The sequence below is a fragment of the Ornithorhynchus anatinus genome, chromosome 8 (genome assembly GCF_004115215.2).
Source record: "Ornithorhynchus anatinus isolate Pmale09 chromosome 8, mOrnAna1.pri.v4, whole genome shotgun sequence".
Taxonomy (NCBI): Eukaryota; Metazoa; Chordata; class Mammalia; order Monotremata; family Ornithorhynchidae; genus Ornithorhynchus; species Ornithorhynchus anatinus.
The window spans coordinates 12,382,725-12,405,200 of record NC_041735.1 but is presented as its reverse complement, the minus strand read 5'-3'; the positions used below and the strand labels follow the sequence as shown (position 1 = coordinate 12,405,200).

Sequence of the window (22,476 nt, the reverse complement as noted above, 5' to 3'; positions counted from 1 at the left end):
GGGCGGATCTTGGCGATATTGTAGAGGTGAGACCGGCAGGTCTCGGTAACGGATAGGATGTGTGGGGTGAACGAGAGGGACGAGTCAAGGATGACACCGAGATTGCGGGCCTGAGAGACGGGAAGGATGGTCGTGCCATCGACGGTGATAGAGAAGTCTGGGAGAGGACCGGGTTTGGGAGGGAAGATGAGGCCTCCTCTTAGATCTCCCTCCCTCCAGTCTCCCATTTCCCAGTTCCAACTTCACTTTGCTACCTGGAGCACTTTTCTAAAACATCCTTCTGCACAGGTTTCCCCAATCCTGGAAAACCTCAAATGACTGCCTTTCCCTTCCTCAGAAAGCAGATACTCTGGACAATCGGTGGTGCTTTTAACCAGGATTGATAGTACCAAGAAAATGTCTACTGTAAAATAGTAAGCAGATCAGGAAACAGCCTTCAATATGAAGAAGCTGAAATATTAATGGTGGAGATATTGGAGGGTCAGAATAACTGTGCACTGTACTGTCTTTTTCTCTAAGCAAGAAATACATTTATGGAAGTTCACTTGCTCTTTTTCAGTTCCCATTTACCAGACATTTTTATGTTTTTTCAGGAAGTGAAATATCAGTGCAGTATTTCCCTCCTCCTCTCTCTGGTCCACTAGTCTGGTAAACTTTCATGTGTGTTATTTTTCAATAAGAAAATCTCACTTAAAAAATCAAGGTAGAAATGAGAATTCCAGGGTCAGGCCTCAGGAGGGCATGAGAGCAAATGAAAACAAAAAAAATTCAATACTTATTTGTTTCTTATGTTATCTAAGTAACCCTAGCAAGGTTTGACAACTTTTATATTAAGGATCATCAGATTGTAGTATGTCATATTTCCTAAGCGCTTACTGTGTGCAGAGATTATTATTAAGTATACAAAATGCTGGACCAACCATGAAACAGGCAAACAGAGATAAATCCTAAGATAGTTGATAGATAATTGTTAGTAAAGTGAATAATGAAGAATAAGGAGGTTGCATAGGAGAAAGGAAGTGTTGTGTAAAGCAAGAGGAGGAGAAAAGAAAAGCAACTGTTGCCAGAATAAAGCACCATAAATGAGAATCTGTTAACCCACTTACTTTGTTAGATATTGATAAAGTTGATATTAATTTGTCTGGAATATGGGGTTAATCAGATTAGTCACAGTTCTTTCTTAGTTTTTCAATGCCATAGCATGACTAAATGAAGTGAAAAGAAGGCAACTTTCGAGATAAGAACCATTAAACTGTAGATCACAGCATCCTTAGAGCAGGAAGAGGGTTCCAATGGGATTGAGCAGATGACATATAGTAATTTAAAGGTCAGGATGCAAATCTATGAAAATAGTAGAATGAATGAAAGGTTGATAAGATGCTTCCCCAGCTTTACCTTATTTCTTTTTCGAAGGTAGTGTCTTACATCTTGTTGGGCTTGGTTTCTGTCAGGTTTGGACAGGCTGAATAAATACAAGGAAAACTTTACTTTTTTTTTTATGGTAGTTAAGTCCTTACTATATGTCAAGACCCATTTTAAGCACTTGGCTATATACAAGATAATGAGGTTGGACACATGGAGATCACAGTCTAAGTAGGAGGGTGATCAGGTACTGAATCCCCATTTTACAGTGGAGGAAAGTGAGGCACAAAAAGTTAAGTGATTTATTCAAGGTCACACAGCAGCAAGTGGCAGAACTGGGATTAGAATCCACATCCTGTCACTCCTAGGCCTGTGCTCTTTCCACTGGGCCATACTGCTTTCTCTACTCTACTCCTCTAGCCTCCCCTTTGGATGGGCTCAACTCCCCAGGAGTAAGAGCTCCCTGGGCGAAGGCAGAGTGGATTTGTAGAACAAGCTCTGTTAACTTGTCTACTGTGTGATGTTGGGCACATCTCTCAAGTTCCGCATCTGTAAAATGAAAATAATATTGGTTGTGAGCCTCATGTAGAATGGAAACTATGTCCAATCCTTTAACCTATTTACCAAAGCACATTGCACATAGTAAGAACTTAAAAAATGCCAAAATTGTCAGTGGGAGTAGCAAAGCTCCTGTTGGGGACACAGCATTAACTACTTTCTGGATGGCCAAGTTTACATGATCAGTCCTGAAAACCTAATGTACCCTGGCCTTCCCTCCGATCAGGGCTGCAGTTGCAGGTTGATTCCTTAAAGCCATAGTCAACTGTGTGTGTGCTGTGGAGAAGCCATTCTTCCCTCTGCATAAGCATGTGATGAGAATCCCAGAGAGATAAATCAATATATCAGAGCATTAGAATGTGCTCTCTTTTTAAAAAAAAACCAAAAAAAAAAACCCTTCACCTAGCAAATAATCTTAGATTTACAGTTTTGCGTGACATTTTGAACCCCCAATTTGGGGTGAAAATACCTTAGTTTCCCCATCTGTAAAATGGGGATGAAACATCTGTCCTACCTCTCCTGTAGATTGTGAGCTTTGTGTGGGATGTGGAATGTGTCTGATTATATTGTATCTACCCTAGTGCTTAACACAGTGCTTGGCACATAGTAAATGCTAAACACCATAGTAATTATTATCACTACTGAGATATGGCTAGTATGGCAAACAGCAGAAGCTCTTACCATTGAGTTTCTAATGTGTCTGCATTACTTGTTTCCTTCAGTTCTGGCAAAGGGAGAATCCCTTAACCCTAACAACATACATACTGCCCTTTGCCATCTTTTTCTGCCTTCTGCTCAGAGCCCTGCTCTCTCCATCCTGAATCTTAGCAAAGGTAGTAGGATGGGTAATTGAGTGACCCAATAGGGTGGAGCCAGTTCTCACTTACTCCTTTGCTCTGACTCCTAATCCATATCCCTGATTTACATACTGACCAGAATACTAGATCAAAGTGGAGCAGACTTGCTATGCTGGGACTAGTTCCTATTGATAGACCCATCGAGAAACAGCATGGCCTAGTAGAGAGAGCACAGGCCTAGGAGTCAGAGGACCTGCCTTCTAATCCTGGTTCTGCTACTTGCCTGCTGTGACCTTGGGCAATTCACTTAACTTCCTCTTTGCCTCAGTTTCCTCATCTGTAAAGTGGGGATTCAGTATCTGTTCTCCCTCCTACTTATGAGCCCCATGTGGGACAGGGACTGTGACTGACCTGATTAGCTTGTATCTATTCCAGCACTTAGTATAATGCTTGGAACTAAACATGGTTAGCAGCTGCCACAATCATTATTATTAGCATCCTTGAATTGTGGGGGGGGGGTTACTTTTTATCATGTCTATTTTATCTGCCTTTTACTTTCCCCTTTATTTTAATTTGGAATGTGGGTGGTTCTGAAAAGTCACCAGGAGTCAAACTTTAGAATCCTGCAGCATTTCATTCACACACATATTATTAAACTCTTCCTATTTGAACCTGTTGTACTTTCCATTTCAATCACTCCCCCTGGGCCTCCAAAATAGGATGAGTAAATCACCCTTCTCTTAGAAGATGCGTGTAACTGCCAAGCTCTGGGGCCCAGAACTCTGCTATGTGGAACCCCTCTCCATCCCACTGGAGTGTTTCAAGACAAGGGGACCCATCTCCTAAAACAGAGCCCTTGGGACCCTTACTGCTTCTGTCTTTCCCATTCCCTGCAGCAATCTCCCTCAGCTTTTCCTCACGATGTCTTTACCCTCCTTCAGACATCTCCTAAAAAGTCATCTTCTCGGAGACTTCCCCTGATTAACCTACCTCCTCTTGTCACTCCATCAGTTCTCTACACTCATATGTGTGTCTCTTTTGTTATTTATTCATTTGTCTATATCCATTCCCTTCATCAAAATATGTTGATGAACTCCTCTAAAAATCTTGATTTGTTTAGCATTTTCTTTTCCAAAGTTTTCACAACAGCCTGATCTCACTGGGTCCTCACACATCTCTCCTTTAGTGAGGTAAAGAGGCAGATATTATTATCCTCATCATACTGATGAAGAAACTTTGACTCAGGGTAGTTAAATGACTTGCCCAAGATCACCCAGAAGGCCAAGTGTGCAGCTGGGACTAGAACCCAGGTCTCCTGATTCCCAGTCCTATATTCTTGCAAACCTCACATTTAGGAAAGCCTGCACTGTAGCAGTCCCAGGTTCATGCCCAGAATCATGCCCGTGCACCTAAATATTTATCTAAACAACCTTGCATTAATGAGGTTGATAACACCACCATCCTCCCTGACCCCAAAGCCGGTGACTTTGGAATTATGCTTAACCCCTCTCTCTCTCTCTCTCTCTCTCTCTCTCTCTCTCTGTCATCAGTTTCTACTCTACAGGAAGATTTTCCAGGCTTTGGTCCTTCCTCTCTATCCAAATGGCTATCACATTCCTGGCTTGACTACTGGATCAGCCTACCCACTGGTCTCCTTGCCTCCAGTCTCATCCCTCTCCAATCCATACTTCACTCTGTTGTTGAGATTACTTTTCTAAATTGTCACTGTGCATACGTCTCCCCAAGTTTCATAAACCTTCGTTAATTGCCTATTCTCTCTTCTAAGCAGAAATTCCTAGCCATTGGCTGTAAAGCACTCAATCAACTTTCTCCATCCAACTTGTTCCCTCTCTTCTCTCATTGCATACCAGTTTGCACTCTTTGTTCCTCTCATACTAACTTAGTAACTGCCACATTCTTATCTCCTATACACTCTATACTGAGTGTCTAAGAATGCTATTCAAGTGGGTTCCTATCAAAAATAACCCAGATTGTGAATGATAATCTGGCACTAATTTGCTATTAATCTACTGTACTAAGCGCTATACTAAGCCCTCGAGTAGGTATAAGATAAGCCAGTCAGACTGGTCCCTGTCCTACATGCGGCTTCCAATCTAACAGAGAAAGAGAACAGATACTTAATCCCATTTTACCAAAGGGGAAGCTGAGGAGCAGAGAAGTGAATTGACTTGCCCAAGGTCACGTAGCAGGCAAGTGGTAGAGATGGGCCTAGAACCTACAGCTACTGATTCTGAGTCCTGAGCTCTTTCTACTAGGTCCCACTGCTTCTCCACATGGGTATCATTGGAAGATGAACATCTTTTGAGTTCTCTGTTTTGACTGGGAGAAAAGGAAATGGTTTTGCCCAGATGTCACTCTTAGCAGGGGGCCCAGGGCTTGTGGTCTGTGAAATTCCCTCATTCCCATAGTGATTCTTTCAGAGGATGCAATGAGGGATGCCCCCTGACCTATGTGAAGGAGGTAAGACAAACCTGCAGGGAGCTGGTCTATTGAGGCCTGGGCAGGGGAACTGGCTGATCTTTTAGGACAAACCATGCAGAAAGTAATTCACTTGTATAAATAATACCCCTCACTTCAGAGTGAATTTAATCTTTTCAAAGAGGAAAAAACACATTTTGTTTAGTCTTTTACTAGTCAAAGATGGCCGGCATTTAATAAGCCCTGGAGCCAGCCCCAGGGGGGTAGGATTTTATAGGCTCCAGGCAACTACCCACCGAGTCCTTCTCTTGTGCTGTCAGCCGCTGATCTGATTCCAGCTGATTTGAATTTGCTTCCTACATCTGATGCTCACCCATTTAGATCAAACTAAAGAGAAACATGGTCTCCCTAGGCTGCAGAAGTGAGTGTCATTACACATTACTGATAATAGAGGAATGTTATGGAGCATCTCAAGTTTAAAGTCCTGTGCTGGTTCCACGAGAGAACTAAAACAGATGGAATTTCAGGTTGACCCTTTGACCCCCCCAGAACACTGTTGACCCATATTATGGTTCAGCCAAGTTATACTTGGGCTCATATTACCCAGGGTGATCTCTTTCTGTCAAAAAGGTAGTAGCCCAAGGCTATAATTAGCACTGTGACAGGCTGTTTAGGGGAGATTGGGTGGCTGATTGATCACCAAGGGCGGTTGGCTCACAAAGGAAGCAGGAGGATTTGTTCCCAGCCCAGCTCTGAGCACTGGCTTATCCACCTAGATGGTCCACACAGGGACCTTTTCTGAAGCCACCACTCAGATGTGGTGAGTGAAAAAACCCAGCGAGAGAAAAATACCAATACTGAGCATCAGATTTTTAGCAGATGAGTTTAGATTTGAAAATAGATCAGTTATGCATCTGGGCAGAGCTCTTCATTTCGGTGCTCAGGAAATTATGAAGAGAGGAATTTATATATGTAGGACTCTAAGCTCTCTGTGGGATGGAGATGTCTGTGTTCTCCCAAGTGCTCAATACAGTGCTCTGCACACAGAAGTCATACAATAGATACCATTGATTGCTTGGAGGAAATGTCAATGTCAGCAATGTCTTCACTTCTCTCTGTCAAGGCTTTCATGTTAAAAACATTTAAAAAAAAATGTTAGGGAATGCTCTGTGTTCCCACCTACGTCTGGCATTTGGCGGCACCAGAGAAGATGGGGATTAGGAGGGGGGAAACTGAGGCAAATGAGTGATGGCTTGTACAGACATACCTAATTTACATACCCTAGTATTTAAGCACTAACTGATGCACATATCACCTAATCTTTCTTCCCCTTATTTGAAATTTCAATACTTCCCCCACTAGAGTGTAAAACTCATGAGGGCAGAGAACAATCCATCAATGGTATTTGAGTATTTACTGTGTGCAGTGCACTGTACCAAGCATTTCAGAGAGTGTAGCACAGTAGAGTTTCGATACAATCCCCGGCCTCGAGGAGGTTACAATCTTGCGGATCATGTCACTGAATTCTAGTGTACTCTCAAGTGCTTAGTATAGGGCTGGGTATGCAGTAGGAGATCAATACATTCTACTAGTGGTTGATTAGCACTATTGTTTCCGATGGGTATGGCAAAAAGATTAAAGAAGATGCTGTCATTCTGGAAGGAGGGGAAAGACTTGCAGTTTTTGAGTGATTCAATGATTCACATATTATGTACTCGGGTAATCTTACCGGAAAGAATGGTAAAGTGGATAGCATTTCCTGCTGGTCTGAATGTAGTGACAGGATCATATCTCCACAGAGGTGCCCATCCCATGGAGCTGATGGTAACCACTGATTTGGAACTATCAGGAAGAATGACATCATCCCCATAGTTTTGTGAGGGCAGGACAAGTAGCAATTGCTAAGCCTGCTGCTTTGAGTGGAGGAGGACCCAAGATTGAAGCTCTGTTCAGTGCCTTCTTCTGGCAGGATTCAGTCCCTGGATGTTGGGTTCCTGCAGTTCTTACCGGGCTGCAGGTTGAACCAGAGCTCCTCTTTGCTCCCTGCTCCAAGGTCTACAGGTGTGACCCATCCCTGACCCTCCTGGCGAGCTGCCCACCCCCTTCTCTGCATCCTCCCTGTCCTCGTAGCCATCAACAAGTGGTAACAGCATCGGTGGGGGGCTGGCCGAGCCAGCCAAGGGAAGGGACCGTGAGCCCCCCTCCACGCTGGGGTAGAAGGCAGGTAGGGCCCTGTGCCGGGCACGGTGGGAGCAGGTGGGCTCAGCGCTGAGCAGGGAAGGAAGCAAGAAATGGCTTGATAAGTGTTTTTGTAATTCAGTAAGCACCTGTGCCTAAGGCCCATAGATCACTGAACTTGGAAGAGTGGTCATAGTGATATGCAGACTCCTGTCCAAACAAAATGGCAAATGAGCCTTGGTCCCCCTTGAAGACTTCAGGACCTTGAACCTGAGCAAAGAAACCCATTATAACAGAAGAGTCAACTTTAAGTGCCTGCTTTTCTACTTCTCCCTTCCTCCCCCTTGTCCTTTACAACTCCCTCTTTTCCTTCTCCTCATCCTCTTTTTATTCTATTCTCCCTCTTTTTTTTTTCTCTCTCCCACTGCTCAAAATAACATGCAGCACTCCTGCATCTCCAGACTCTTCACCAAAATCCAGAGTTGCGACTCACTCCTTCCAGAAGTAACTGTGTCTTCTTATACCAGCTAAGCACTGTGGAACTCTCGTGGATATCAGGTGCTCTAAAGAGTACAAACGAATAGTCTGTATCTCCACCTTCTCTTTTGGGATTCTTTTCCCTTTAGACTCTTCTCCAGGAATCATTCTCTCTTGAACCCTGACTGGCTGAGATTTGATCAGGCAGGGCAGGAAGTACCAGAAGGGCCCCGTCAGTTGAGAGACCTCGAGGTTGCCGTATTTAGCCTCACCTTGCTAGAACTTGATCCCTGCCAGAGTTTAACATGTCAGCAGAAGAATTGGATTTGCCGGTCCAGTCCCCGGCATTCGAGTTGCTATTTCTAAACATAGTCTTCTTAAGTACCGTCGTGAGTTTATATGCTCGGAAAAATCCCTGGGAGCTTGAGTTTTGCAAATTTACTCATCTTAATAGGAACAGTATGTTGGTGTGAGGGTTGAAGTGCACAGGGAGCCCATCCATCTCTGGTTTACGAAAGATGATGGGAGAAAAGAAAAAGACAATTAAATGCGGCCTGCAGTGGTGTTTGGCTCTGGGCAGCAGATGTCGCTACTATCCTCTGCAAGACTTCGGTTCAGAAAAACGTCTCAATCTCGTGTTACTCCGATGCATTAGCTGATTATCTGAGCAAATGGGGGCTAAACCTGCTTCATAATATCAGGAGTTTGAGCCACCAACTACAGTGGGTTTGGCGATGTTGGAGAGACATGGGTCTTATTATTTGAACTGTTTTTACTCACTGAACTACCTAGCCGAAGTTAGGGTAGATGACTTTTTGTCTGCACGGGAGATAATTGCTGCTACTGCAGCCCTGGGGAGCTTTCTGGTTGCCCCCAGAGTTCCAGCAGCCCAGCCGCGAAATGAAAAGCCACTGGCCTTCCCAGGCAGCAGCTGTCAGTAGGGTGGATTTTGAGACAATTTGGAAATACAACAAGCCTACCATCCGACAATCCAAACTCTTCGTCCTCAGGGGCTGAAAAAAAAGAAAAGCTTTTGGCCCTTCCTGAAATGTTGCAATAAAATAATAGTTTGCCAATGCCCCTTTGGGTGGATTGAAAATGAAACTGGAAACAGTTGTTTCTATTCAGAAACACAAGGAGTTTTATTTTATTTTATTTTTTTACAAGTGTTGGGTTGGGCCTCATAATGTTAGCCCCTTAGGTGGCTCGCTAGTCAAATAGGAAGGGCAGGATTGGTTAAGAAGTCCTGATGTTGCAGGCACTAGATGTCCAGAAAAAGAAGCCGTTTTCTTTCTTTTTCTTTTCTTAATCATTTATAAGCACACCAAAGCAGTATTAACCTGTTTGAGTAAGTTTAAACAGTTTGTCGTGGGCCGGGAGCATGTCTACCAACTCTTTTATATTGTACTCTCCCACTTAGGAAATCATATTTCATTCGGTCACCTGTAGTTCCACTGTTAGACCTGAGATTGTCTTGATGTTGCTAACATTACTTTCATGATTTCATTCTGTTGGAATCATAGCCTAAATAATAATAATGGTGGCATTTGTTAAGTGCTTAGTATGTGCCAAGCACTGTACTAAGGACTGGAGTAGATACAAGATGAGAAGCAGTGTGGCCTAATGGATAGAACGCAAACCTGGGAATCAGAAGGACCTGGGTTCTAATCCTTGCTCCGCCTCTTGTCTGCTGTTTGACTTTGGGCAAATCACTTCACTTTTCTGTGCCTTGGTTACCTTATCTGTACAATGGGGATTGACTGTGAGCCCTAGGAGGGATGGGGAGTGTGTCTAACCTGATTAGCTTGTATCTACTTTAGCGCTTAATACAATGTCTGGCACATAGTAAGCTCTCTGACTACTTTAAAAAAATATATATAACAAGGTCAGGCAGAGTTCCTGGATCATAATCTAAGTAGGAGGGACACCAGGTATTGACTCATCATGAAACCGAGGCAAAGAGAATTTAAGTGACTTACCCAAGGTCACTTGGCAGGCAAGTGGCAGTGCCAGGTTTAGAACCCAGGGTCCTCTGATTCCCATGCTAATTCTATTAGGCCACTTTGAATACTTCTAAAAGTATTCAAACTCTTTGCTTAAGAAAAATAAAATGCTGTTTTGTGCTCAGGTACTCTACCACAGTATGCTTGTGGACTGTCTGGCTAGAAATCCAGGTGTCCTTTACTCATAATGGGGATTTACAATTCATTCCACATTAACTCTTCAAAAACATTCTGAAACAAAATAACTGGTATTTTGTTAAGAGAATGTCCTAGTGGAAAGAGCATGGGCCTGGGAGTCAGGGGACCTGGCATATAATTCCAGCTCCGCCACTTGTCTGTGTGTCCTTGGGCAAGTCACTTCACTTCTCTGTGCCTCAGTTACCTCCTCTGTCAAATGGGGATTAAGACTGAGCCCCATGTGGGACAGTGACTGTGTCCAAGCTGATTAGCGTGTATCCCAGAGTTTAGAATAGTGTTTGACACATAGTAAACCCTCAACAAATACCATAATGATTATCAAGCACCATTCTCAGTGGTGGGGTAGATACAAGTTAATCATATCAGAGACAGTCCCTGAACCACTCAAGGTTCAGAATCTTAGTGGGAGGGAGAAGGGATTGAATCCCCATTTTACATATGAGGTAAATGAGGCAGTGACTTTGTCCAAGTTGTCACAGCAGGTAAGTGGCAGAGCCAGGAATAGAACCCAGGTTTTCTGACTCAGAGGCCTGCGCTCTTTCAACTAGGCTACACTGCTCACTCTGGTTCTCTGACTGGATCCACCTTTACTAATTTCCAGATGGATTGCTGCTCCTTAATAAAGTGTGCAAGATATCGACTGATGAGATCCTGGGGAAGAGGATGAGTTTCCTCATTGTTCCAGACTTTGGAATTCTACAGAGTTCAAATGCACCTTCAAGAACCCGAGCAATACCATGAGTCCCATTTCGTCTTAACATGTCTTGCTAATGAAGAGGTCGACTTGAAACTGAATTGTTGCTACTGTCAAGGTACAGTGTTACTGTTCTTCCTATTCTGTCAGTGTTGATATTGCATTACCAGAAATATTTCTCCGTCGTGAAGGCATGTGTGAAGCTGAAAGGTGCCAATACAAAATATGCAGGTGTTGAATGTACCATGGTAGCATCTTTATATCCCCTTTTCCCTTTTTATGGGGAGAGTTATCTGGTTATCTGTACCAGATAGCTAAAGAATTGTGGTGGAAACCTAAGCAGAGAGGCGTAGTGGTAGTCCCACCCCTAAAATGGCTGCCCCTGGCTACCCGTCTATGAAGTCTATGAACCTTTCTGTGATAGCCCCTGTGCCTCTCTGCCTAGTTCCTTTCCACTGTTTTGTCTCTCGAACCCTGGGCAAGGTGGCTCGGAGATGGTGTGAGCTCTGCAGCGGGCATTCTCCGGGTCAGTGCTGCAGTTGTAACAACCAGCATCCTCTGTTAGTCATCTTGGAGGTAGGAGTGTTTCATTCTCCCCTTTCCATACTGACCAAATCCTGTTGATTCATTTGCTGTGGGTCTACTTCCTAGCTGATCAGAAGGAAATGGTGACAGTTACTCATTTCATGATTCTGTCTCAAACCCCTCTTAGGGTTATTTTTATTTGTTTCCACAATATAATCTACATAATGAATTAAAGCCACAAAGAGCCCTGATAGGGCAATAATAGTACCTCATTTTTTCAAGAATGGTCACATTTATTTTTTTCTGGATTGTGGTTTCACTGGGTACTTCTGCATACCTTTAGTTATATTTAACCTCGTTATACAACTGTTATCTGGTTATGAAGATGGATAAGAAACAACTTGATATAGCACACTACTGTTTTCAGGTTTGCGGCTATAAATGAATGTCAGATTAATGAAGTTGGGTGGGCTTTACAGATATATTGCATTTTCAGAAAATTTCAGTTTGCAGCCAGTTTAAATTGTGAGCAAGACGAATGATTAAAAAACACATTTTGTTACATTGCTAAAGGTTTTCTTTACTTTCCTACCACATCATTTGACATCAATAACATCATTTGTTTTTACATGATTTATCAAAAAACAAAATAAAAGGAAACCCATGCTGTGAATTTACTAGCTGAAAAGGCTGCAATTAAAACCAGGAGTGTCTGGATTTGATTATTTTGTCCAAACACAAATGAGGGGGGAAAAGTTGGCGATATTTTTTTTTCTTTTTGTGTGAACACACCCTTCCTAGTCACTGTGCTGGCTAGAAATTGGGTTATCGCATAGCCTACTATGGAGCAATAACTGGCTTGTAAATTAGCAGGCATCTGAAGTTTTTTGGTAGTAGTATGATTTATGAGCACCTTCAGAGTTCAGTGCACTGAATTAAGCACTTAGACAAGACAAGCAAGCACTTAGTACAGTGCTCTGCACACAGTAAGTGCTCAATAAATATGATTAAATGAATGGGTGACCCATTCCCTCCCAAAGAGAGTTTACACTCCAGTGGGGACGACAGATATCATTTCTTAACCTTGATTTCATTTTTCCACCCGAGGGGCTAAACCAAAGCCTGGTTTGGTTGCATGGCCTCTGTCTGTATTTAATGCAAGCTGTCCATTCAAGCCCAAATCAATGCAGAAAACCAATACTTTAATTTGGGGATGTAATTTCCAGTTGTGTTCGTCTGCCTTCTGAATATGCAGAGCAGATAGCTGCAGTGACCACTGAAAACAGATATCCCTCCTCACCATACCATCTCCTATTAATTCTGCATGCAGTATCTGTAATTATAATCAGGGAAACAGTGAATCCCAGAGTAATTGGAGGTCTGGCTATGATTAAGGATGAGTCTAAACTGGATGGAATAAATGAGGGTGTGTAAACAAAGAGCTGTGTAGAGGCCCCTGGCATTCTTTAGGGTACCATCACCTATAGAAAAATGGACATTACTCTGTCCACAATATTGGGAGAGGGTAACTTTTTGTGGGACTTTCTGGAGTTGAATATAGTGATGACAGATGTCCTGGGAGATAGGAAAACTACCTTCAATATGTCTGATTACCTATTCCTTTTTGCAGTAGGTCAGATGACACAGCTTGGGCCGCAGATGAGGAGGCAGGGATGGGGAAAAATGTAATGTCGAGTGGATGAGTAGGTAGTTTAGCCATATATCTAAATCCCTTCAGATTATCCCTATCAAGGGTGGGTAAATCCCAATTAATTGATCAGCCAATCAAGGATATTTATTATGCCTACCATGTTTGAAGCACTTAGGAGACTGTAACAGTAACAAACACTAGTTTTTGTTAAAGGCAGACACAGAGTAATTACAAATAATGGGAGAAGCGAAAACAAGAATACCATTGGTAATAGCATGAGTAGAATAGATGAACAAGAGGAATAAATAGTTAAATGAATCAGTAGTATCCACAGCTCAACATATCACCAATGTATATATTCCTAAGAGTTGAAGATGAGCATAAAATACATAAATATTAAGGGGGTTATTGGGTTTGATAGGGCTGGGGGAGGGTGGAAATCAGGGAAGGCATCTTGGAGCAGGTGGGATTTTTTTTTAAAGGGTTTTGAAGATAGGGAGAGCTGTGGTTTGGATTTGAAAAGCAATGGAATTCCCGGCAAGGGAGCAGCATAAATAAGGAGTTGGAAGTGGGACTGTTGAGTGAGGTATAATTAGGAGGTGAATTTGGAAGTAGCGAAGACTGTGGTGGGTTAGAGTGGGTAAAAAGGGCTGATATGGTAAAATAGAAAAGGTGGTAGGGAGCCTGAAAGCCAGTCATAAGGAATGACAACTTGAGACTGTGGGAAATAGGTAGCCATTGGTGGATTTGGAGGAAGACATGTTTTATCCCCTCGGGTGAAAAAATGAAATCAAGGTTAAGGTTAAGACAGTATAAGGGAAGACATGTGGAGGAAGACATGGCGGCAGGAAGGTGAGCTGGGCAGCGCTATGTATGTTTCATGGACTCTAGGATTTGGGTCAGTCCCTTTCCCACTTGGTTCCCCCTGATCTCGTGCCTCCCTCACTCACCTTCTAGGGTAAGTGGTAGATCCCCCTTATTTGGGCGCAGCGCAGGGGGGTCCAGAACTTAAAATTATGTCACTGTTCCCCACCTCATGGGGCTAAAATATAAAGACATTTCATTTCTCCACCTCATTTTTGAGTGCACCATCTCCAAGGAAAAATTTTTTTCAAGTTAAAATCATAATGACAGTCTTAACAAGAAGGCAAAATACCCAAGCAAAAGAGCAAGGGAAGACATTTAATCCCATCTGTGTTATGTATGCCAGAACTTCTGATATTCACTAACATTGGTTCTATTATTTCAACTGGCAGACGTTTTGCAGACCTCTAAGAATGTTTGCAGGTCTGAAGATCTCTTTGTCTTATCTGCAAAGCTAAGTAATTTACAACTTGATTCTACTGTCACTCTTAGGTGTGACTGAATATTTAAATCATTGACTCCATCCATAACTTTCCTCCTTAGACTTTTTAATTAATTAGAGTTATTAGTGAGGTTTTGAGATTCTACTGTCACTCTTAGGTATGATTCAAATATTTAAATCATTGACTCCATCCATAACTTTCCTCCTTAGACTTTTTAATTAATTAGAGTTATTAGTGGAGGTTTTGAGATGTCGACACCTAGTTATTCTCTAGGAATGAAAACAGATAGATCCCTCACGGGTAACACATTTTGTTTGCAACTTAGATATGAATGGGTTTGAACTTGTGACCTAAGGATGAAAACTTCCATATCTCCTTGGAAATCTCTAGGAGGCATTCTCCAGAAAGTAATGACTCAAAAAAAAATAAAGTTCTACTGCTATCCTTTTTGTCAGGAGTTAGCTCAGCAAAATAAGCTATTAGCTAGACTGCCTTCTGTGTACTTCAAAAGCCAAAATGCACAAGTGACGCAATAGGACTAAGTTAAAAATTCTTACCTGGAATCCTTGGTTAGAAAGCGAGGTGGAAAGGAGGGAGCCAGCTATAGTTGATTTTCATCTCTGTGGGCACCTGTATGCCAGTTTTCCCAGGATTCTGGTGGGCTAGCTAGACCCTTAAACATGGGAGCAAATGTTTTTTATTTAGAAAGGGCAGTCTTTTTCAGTAATTGCATTTTTGGAAATATTCATTCTTCCTCCCTAGTGATGGGAAACAAAGCCCTCATTATAAGTCACCCCAGCTAGTCCTGAGCTGATGCTTCTCACCCACTGTCTCGCCCTCTATTTTGGGGAGATGGAAAGTTTTCTGAAGATTATTTCCAACGCTTTTCTATAATTAACAGGATGTAAAAGTCTTAGACATAACAGAGAGAGGGTGGGGAAACCACAAACTTGCCATTTGGGGTTAAGTTCCTGTTTACAGGGATCCTGTTTACAGCATGAGCTTTGAGACTCAGATAGTCAGGCTTCTCATGTTCCAAGCTAGGCCACACTCACTCCGTGCTCCTTTGGGTCTGAAGAGATTTTTTAATAAAAACTTTAAAGGAAACAAAACACCGAGGACATAACAATGTGTATTGCCACAGAAATCAAACAAATGCAAACCAATTGTTATGGAATAGTCAATTGCTAAATATTCTTTTGTGTGAAAATGGCAGGGGGGCTATAAATTACCAGCCTGAATGACAGCATGAGCGAAGCTAAATTTTACTCCTGCTTTCTGGGCCTGGATTGTGTAACTGAGCAGTCAGACTGATGGGCTTGGCCAAGTCCCTGCTGTCTGGCAATTTTTCTACTCTATTCTTTTTTTTTTTCCCACCAAAGCTAGCACATGTCCCTGTAAAAGCAATAGTTGGATACTAAATACATGGTCAGTGCCTGAGTGGAATTTAATTTCAAAAAAAAAATAATCAGAATTAAAAAACAATCTCCAAATCAGCTTTGCAGCATTTTCTGTACTGTTTTATTTTTATAAATCAGTGGTATTTATTGAGCACATACTGTATGCAGAGCACTGGACTCACTTCAGCAGCTCATATATTAAAATTGGAACGATACAGAGTAGATTAGCATGGCCCCTGCGCAAGGATGACATGCAAATTCATGAAGCGTTCTATATTTTCTGCCCTCCCTCCTCATATGCACCAAACTAACTCTCTTCCCTTCTTCAAATCCCTAATGAGAGCTCACATCCTCCAAGAGGCCTTCCCAGACTGTACCCTCCCTTTCCCTCTGCTCGTCCTCCCCTCCCCATTCCCCCTACTTCCTTCATCTGCTCTTTCCCCTTCCCCTCCCCGCAGCACTTGTGCATATTTGTGTATATTATTTATTACTCTATTTTGTTAATGATGTGTATACATCTGTGATTCTATTTATCTTGATGATATTGATGCCAGACTACTTGCTTTGTCTTGTTTTGTTTTGTTGTCTGTCTCCCCGGTTTAGACTGTGAGCCCGTTGTTGGGCAGGGATTATCTCTATCTGTTGCCGAATTGTACATTCCCAGCATTTTGTACAGTGCTCTGCACATAGTCAGCGCTCAATAAATACAATTGAATGAATTCAATGAATGAATGGCTAAGCACTTGGGAAAGTACAACAGATTTGATAAGATGTTCTTTGCCCACAAGGACCTTATAGTCTACAAGTCCGAGAAGTCTAGTGTTTATGACACTAGGTCTGAGACTGGGATTGTTTTGGGTTTTTTTTTATGGTATTTAAGAACTTTTTGTCCTTTTGTTAATGGTATGTGCCAGGCACCATACAAAGTACTGGGGAAGATACAAGAAAATCAGGTTAGTTACCATCCTTGTCCCATATGGGGCTCAAAGTCTCAATCTCCACTTTACAGATGAGGTAACTGAGGCACTGAGAAGTTAAGTGACTTGTTTAAGCTATTCACAGCAGAAAAGTGGTGGAACCAAGATCAAAGCCCAAGTCCTCTGACTCTCTGGCATGTGATTTTTCCACTAGGCCTCGTTTACTAAAATACTCTCTCTGTATCACTCCAAAAGGGGGCTGTTTTTGCTGCTTCTACCAGGGAATAAGAGTTTCCCTTTCCACCATCCGCTATCTGACCTCCTAGAATCTGCTGATGGAAAGGAGCCAGCCCCAGTTAACGTTAGCTCATGGGAAAGAGGGTTAGAAATTATGAATTGAAAACCAATGAGACAAAATGATTCTAGCAATGTGAGCCAACGCAACACTGATTTTATAAAAATGGCCCAGAATAATTTCCATTAGTCCTTAATGGAGCAACAATTAAGTCACCTGGAGAATGAAGTTTATCTTTTCAGGCCCAAAAGTTTCCAAGGTAATCCTGAAATCATTGATTCTTCAGGGTCATCTTTAACCTTATCTAGATGCTGTAGAGGAGGCAACATGGTCTAGTGGTAATAGACCAAAAATAATAATAACTGTGGTTGTGTTTACTATGTGCTAAGCATTGCACTAAGCATTGGGGCAGCTACAAGCTAATCAGGTTGGACACAGTCCCTGTTCCATGTGGGACTCACAGTCAAAAGGGGAGGGAGAACAGGTATTGAATCCCCATTTTATAGATGAGAAAACCTGAACACAGAGAGATTAAGAGACTTGTCCAAGGTCACACAACAGGAAAGGAGTGGAGTCAGGCTTAGGACCCAGATCCTCTGACTTCCAGGGCTGTGCTCTTTCCAGTAGGCCACAGTGCTCTTCTAAGAACCTTGACATGGGAGTGAGGGTACCCTTGTTTCAGTCCCAAGTTTCCACTAGCCTACTGTGTGACCATAAGCAAGTCACTTAACCTCTGTGGGTCTCAATTTCCTTTTCTATAAAATGGTACAAGGTAGCTTGTGAGCCTCATCAGGAATAATAGGTTGTCACTTGGGGTTCTGTTAGGTAATTCGAATCAGGCATACATGTCTGACTAACTGGTTATAGCAGATTCTGCTGAATGTATCCAAGCCTGATACACTGAACCCAATTCCCATCAGAGGATTCAAGTTCCCAGTCTGTGGAGAGTTCTTAGACTCCTTGTCTTGTTCTAGTTCTGTGATTCCTTGCCTTCTTCCATTGCTGAATTGCTGAACAACTAATGTTGTGTTGATCACACTGCAGTTATATTCAGCATGCTCCCTAGGTAATAATCCCCCGTTTCTGAGGCAAAATGGGGCCCTGGGCACTTAGGAGTGGGTGGTCTGCAGGTTCATCTCGCAATATAAGGGAGTTCAAGTAGTGGTTGAACCACCCTAAACTGCAGGAGTTATTTGATATTCGTGTCTTACGTGGGTGATTGGGAATAAAAATCATTTTTTTTTCCTGAAAGCATCTTTCCACAAAGTCTACTGGAATCTGGCAATCAACAATTAATCAATGGTATTTGAGTGCTTTCTGTAAGCAGAACACTGTATTAACTGCCTGGGGAAGTACAGTGTGGCAGGTTGTAGACACAATTCCTGCCCACAGAAGTTTACAGTCAACAGTAGGTACACATGGTTCTGAGTATCCAATTTGCGGGGCTGAGCTAAAAGTGGCAGATCCACAGGGTGATAGTGAAATCTGCATTTTGGTGTTTTAATAAGATGAAAGGGTGGGTGTAAATTCTGGGCATGAACTTTGTATTCCCACTCCTGCCACTTCAGCAATTCTGCACCATCTAGTGCTGTTGGATCCTCACACACAACCAATAGCCCTTATGCATTTCTCCTGATCCTTTATTGATTAATTAATCAGTCGATGGTATTTACTGATGGCTTTCTGTGTGCAGGGCACTGTGCTAAAGACTTGGGGGGGGGTATAGCACAATAGAATTAGTAGCTGTGATCCCTGCCCTTAGGGAATTTACAGTCAGTTTCCTTCTACCTGTAACTCATTTTAGTGTTTTTTCTCCCATGCCAGCCAGTAAGCTCCTTGAGGATAGGAATTTTATCTACTAACTCTATAGTACGCTCTCAGACGCTATGTTCCGCACACAGTAGGATTTCAATACGTCTGACTCCTCTGAAACCGCTTGGTGACCTCCTTTGGTTTTCTTTCATTATTAAATAGGTATTGAAAAGTATTTGAATCAATAATCTGGCCCAAATTAGATATACGTTTCTAACATTAGAAGCTTGGAAATAACTTCGCCTTAAGTCTTCTCTTATTGTATGAATAGGACTGAAGTAAACGGAATAGATTGTAAACTCGTTGTGGGCTGGGAATGTGTTTATTGTTATAATGTACTCTCCCAAGCGCTTAGTACAGTGCTTTGCGCACAGTAAGAGGTCAATAAGTACGAGTAAATGAAGCAGGGGAAAGATTTATTTGTGACCTAGACAGTAGGTGGTGCTAGAGAATGGAAAATACTTGAGTGGGACCCGCACAGATATCGGCTTTTGTTCTTTTGATTCTCAAGAATGTGATGCTTCTTTAAGAAAGAAAAAAAAGAGCTTCGCATCGAGGGGACTCCACCTCTCAAAAGACCTTTATTTAATGTTTTGGATTTGAACTTGCCTCATGTGATTATTTGGGAGAAACAATCTAGAGTGAGGTGAAACGAAGCCACCTTAATTACATGTAGCAAAAAAATGGTGGGCTGGGAAAAGAGTGAATAAGTGCTTTTTCTGCCTTGGGCAAGTTCGATCATTTCATTCAAAGGGAAAGCCAGTTTCAGCAGAAAACAAAGAACCTGAAATCAGGCACCACAATTGCTAGGAAGGAGAATTTCTTTCTTTCTTTCTTGAGCATTTGTGATTTTACCCAGTGGATTTTGAAAGTAAGTTGTGTTGACCCGAAATTTATAGAACAAAATTATAAACACCTTTTCAGAAGTCCAGAGAAGTGACATAACTTATTCATAAATCGAGCACTCTTTTCCCACCTCCTATTCCAGTTAGATTTAGGGCATCTAAGCAACAGTAATATCACTTAAAGGGCTGGAAGAGACGACTGCGTATTTTAAATTTGTATTCACATTTCAAGAGACTCATCTCCCTTAGTCACTCAGATGAAATACGATGACATGTACAGACTGCTTGCAAACGTGTTTCCTCATAATAATCTTTCCAACAAAAGAAATAATTCAAAGTTTATGCAAGGAGATAGAAACCCCAAATGACTCAAAAGGCACCAATCTCAGCCAGCAGGTATTTGGGGAGTGGTCATACCGGTCAGAGTGAGTAATCATTGGGGGAATTACCAGAATTAAGCAATTTAGTAAGAAAACTGTCTCCAGGGTGAAAGTCCAGCCTAAGGAGAAGGTTGTTGGGGCTGAGGAGGTGGGATATCTAGTTCTGTGAAATTTATGAAGGCCTTCCCAGACTGAATCCTCCCTTTCCCTCCCCCCTCCTCCCCACTCCACAGCACTTGTGTATATTTGTATATATTATTTATTACTCTATTTTATTAATGATGTGTATATATCTATGATTGTATTTATTTTGATGGTATTGATGCCTGACTATTTGTTTTGCTGTCTGCCTCCCCCTTTTAGACTGCCAGCCCGATGTCAGGCAGGGATTGTCTCTAATGCCGAATTGTACATTCCAAGCACTTAGAGTGCTCTGCATACAGCAAGCGCTCAATAAGTACGATTGAATGAATGAATGAAAAAAAACCTGCTCGAAGAAATCTATAATCTATTTTGGTGGTGGTTGTAAAGGATAAGCTGATTATCTTGAATCTACCCTAGTGTTTAGCAGAAAGTAAGTGCTTAATAAATACCACTACCAATCAGTCAATCATATTTATTGAGTGTTTATTATGTGCAGAGCATCCTTTTCATCAATGGTATTTATTGAGTCCTTACTGTGTGCAGAGCACTATACTAAACACTTGGAAGAGTACAGTATAACAGATTTGGTGCACGTGTTCCCTGTCCCCAAGGAGTTTACAGTCCAGAGTCTACAGCTACAGCTTTAAATCCAGAAACACATTCAGCAGTGACTCAAACACAAAGAGTGGGGGCTGATCACTCAGCTCAAAAGACTGGTCGTTTATTCAGTCGAATTATTGAGCGCTTACTGTGGTCATCCGTTTGCCATGGAGTCTCAATCGTTGCCTTTCAACAGAAAATTTTTTTTGTCTGCAACATCTTGGATGGTGACAGTAAATCAGTGCAACATCATAATTGAAGTCCAACAACCTCACTTTTCGCATTTGCATATAGCAACGTCTGGCAGATCGCTGTTTTTACTGGAGTAATTTGGCTGGCTTTTTTTTTTCCTGAAGAGAATTGTTTCCCAGCACTCCCTTCCCCGTGCAGTTCAGAATATTCTGAGACTGACAGGAACTGTAGAAACACATCAGTGAATTCATTTGCAGAAGTAAGTAATAGCTTTCCTATAAGTCAAAACAAGCTGCTTTCAGCTTGAGCAGGCAGTGCCAAGTGGCACTGTTACTAACGGGCTCTCTCAAGGAGATGTCACCCTTTTCTCCTTGGCAAATTTTACTTTCTCTTTGGTAAGGTTCCTTGATGGTTGAGGTCTCTCACTCAAATCTTGGACAGGCTTTTCTATTTCCTAATAATTATTAATAGTTGTAGTATTTAAGTGCTTACTCTGTGCCAGGTCCTGGGGAAGATGCAAGATAATCAGGTCCCCCGTGGGGCCAAGAAAATTGAGTTGGACACAGTCCCTGTCCCACATAGGGCTCACCCTATTTAATCCCTATTTAATAGATGAGGTAGCTCAGTCACAGAAAAATTAAGTAATTTGCCCAAGGTCACACAGAAGGCAAGTGGTGGAGCCAAGATTAGAACCCAGATCCCCTGCCTCCCAGGCCTATGCCTTTGCCTCTAGACTACTAGTGGAAATTCAGATCATTTCCTAACTCCTTTTTTTGGGGGGGAGGATCACTCATTAATATGATAATGCAGGGAAACCACAGATGAAATATGTATCTAGTTAGGCAAAAAAATAGAGGTGCAATGCCTTCATATTACTCAATCAATTAACTCTAATTAAATATTTGAATTTGACAGGGTTTAGATTCTAAATATCAGGTGTTTAGGAAGGGAAATATTTGTAGCTTCTCAGGCTCCATCCCTACAGTATCTTTTTTCCAAACTACATTTTCTATCTAGTTCTTCCACAGGGTTGCATTGACTTTGGATAGAGAGAAGCAAAAGGAATTTTAGGTGTGGTTATGACAAATGCACAATGGGTGTTTAATAAACGAAAGTTTTGACCTAACTATCTCAAGCCTCTAAATCCCTGCTTTTGGTTAACCTGTTTGTTTTCGATTGGGAACCAAATTCTCTAAATCCCCTTGTGTGTGGTTTTGCATTGCTACGCTTGGAATGATTGTCAACTCTTCAGAGAAGATTGTTTTCCAACTAGTTCTCTGGGCTAAAAGGATGCTCTGCAGATGAATTAATCTCCCTCACTGCCCATTTTTTAAAAAAATAATAATAGATCTTTCTAACCTGTTGGCAGTTAATTATAAATTCATTTGCCACATGCTGGAATTAAACACTATATGAAAAGTTATTGTGGGCAGCAGACAGAAATCATTTCTAAGTAGCACGATCAATGCCAAAACTAGAACATTTAAGTCAACCACTGGAATTTAGCAGACTCTCCGATTTACAGTAGTTCTCTGTTTGAAATACATTTCTCTCATCCTTGGTAGATGCTGAACTATTGCATTAGGTTGATGTGCCCAAAGAGAATGCAGGCAACATTTTTATTACTAAATTATAGCAAGTGCATTACAAACTGGGCTGTGTTTGGTAATTGGCATTAGTGGGTGACACAATAGCAGGCCAA

The 22,476-nt window shown here is 41.9% G+C and overlaps 1 long non-coding RNA gene and 1 other non-coding gene across 2 annotated transcripts in view; both read left to right on the top strand.

The window, feature by feature from the left end:
* LOC114813678 overlaps nt 1-22,476 on the top strand; it is a 223,803-nt gene that overhangs the window by 13,074 nt on the left and 188,253 nt on the right. The window contains exon 2 of the long non-coding RNA XR_003761402.2: nt 10,614-10,824. This is a non-coding gene — a long non-coding RNA (uncharacterized LOC114813678). The remainder of the gene's footprint in view (nt 1-10,613; nt 10,825-22,476) is intronic.
* Nucleotides 15,764-15,870, top strand: LOC114813950. Its single transcript, XR_003761694.1, has one exon. It is a non-coding gene; the product is annotated as a U6 spliceosomal RNA (small nuclear RNA).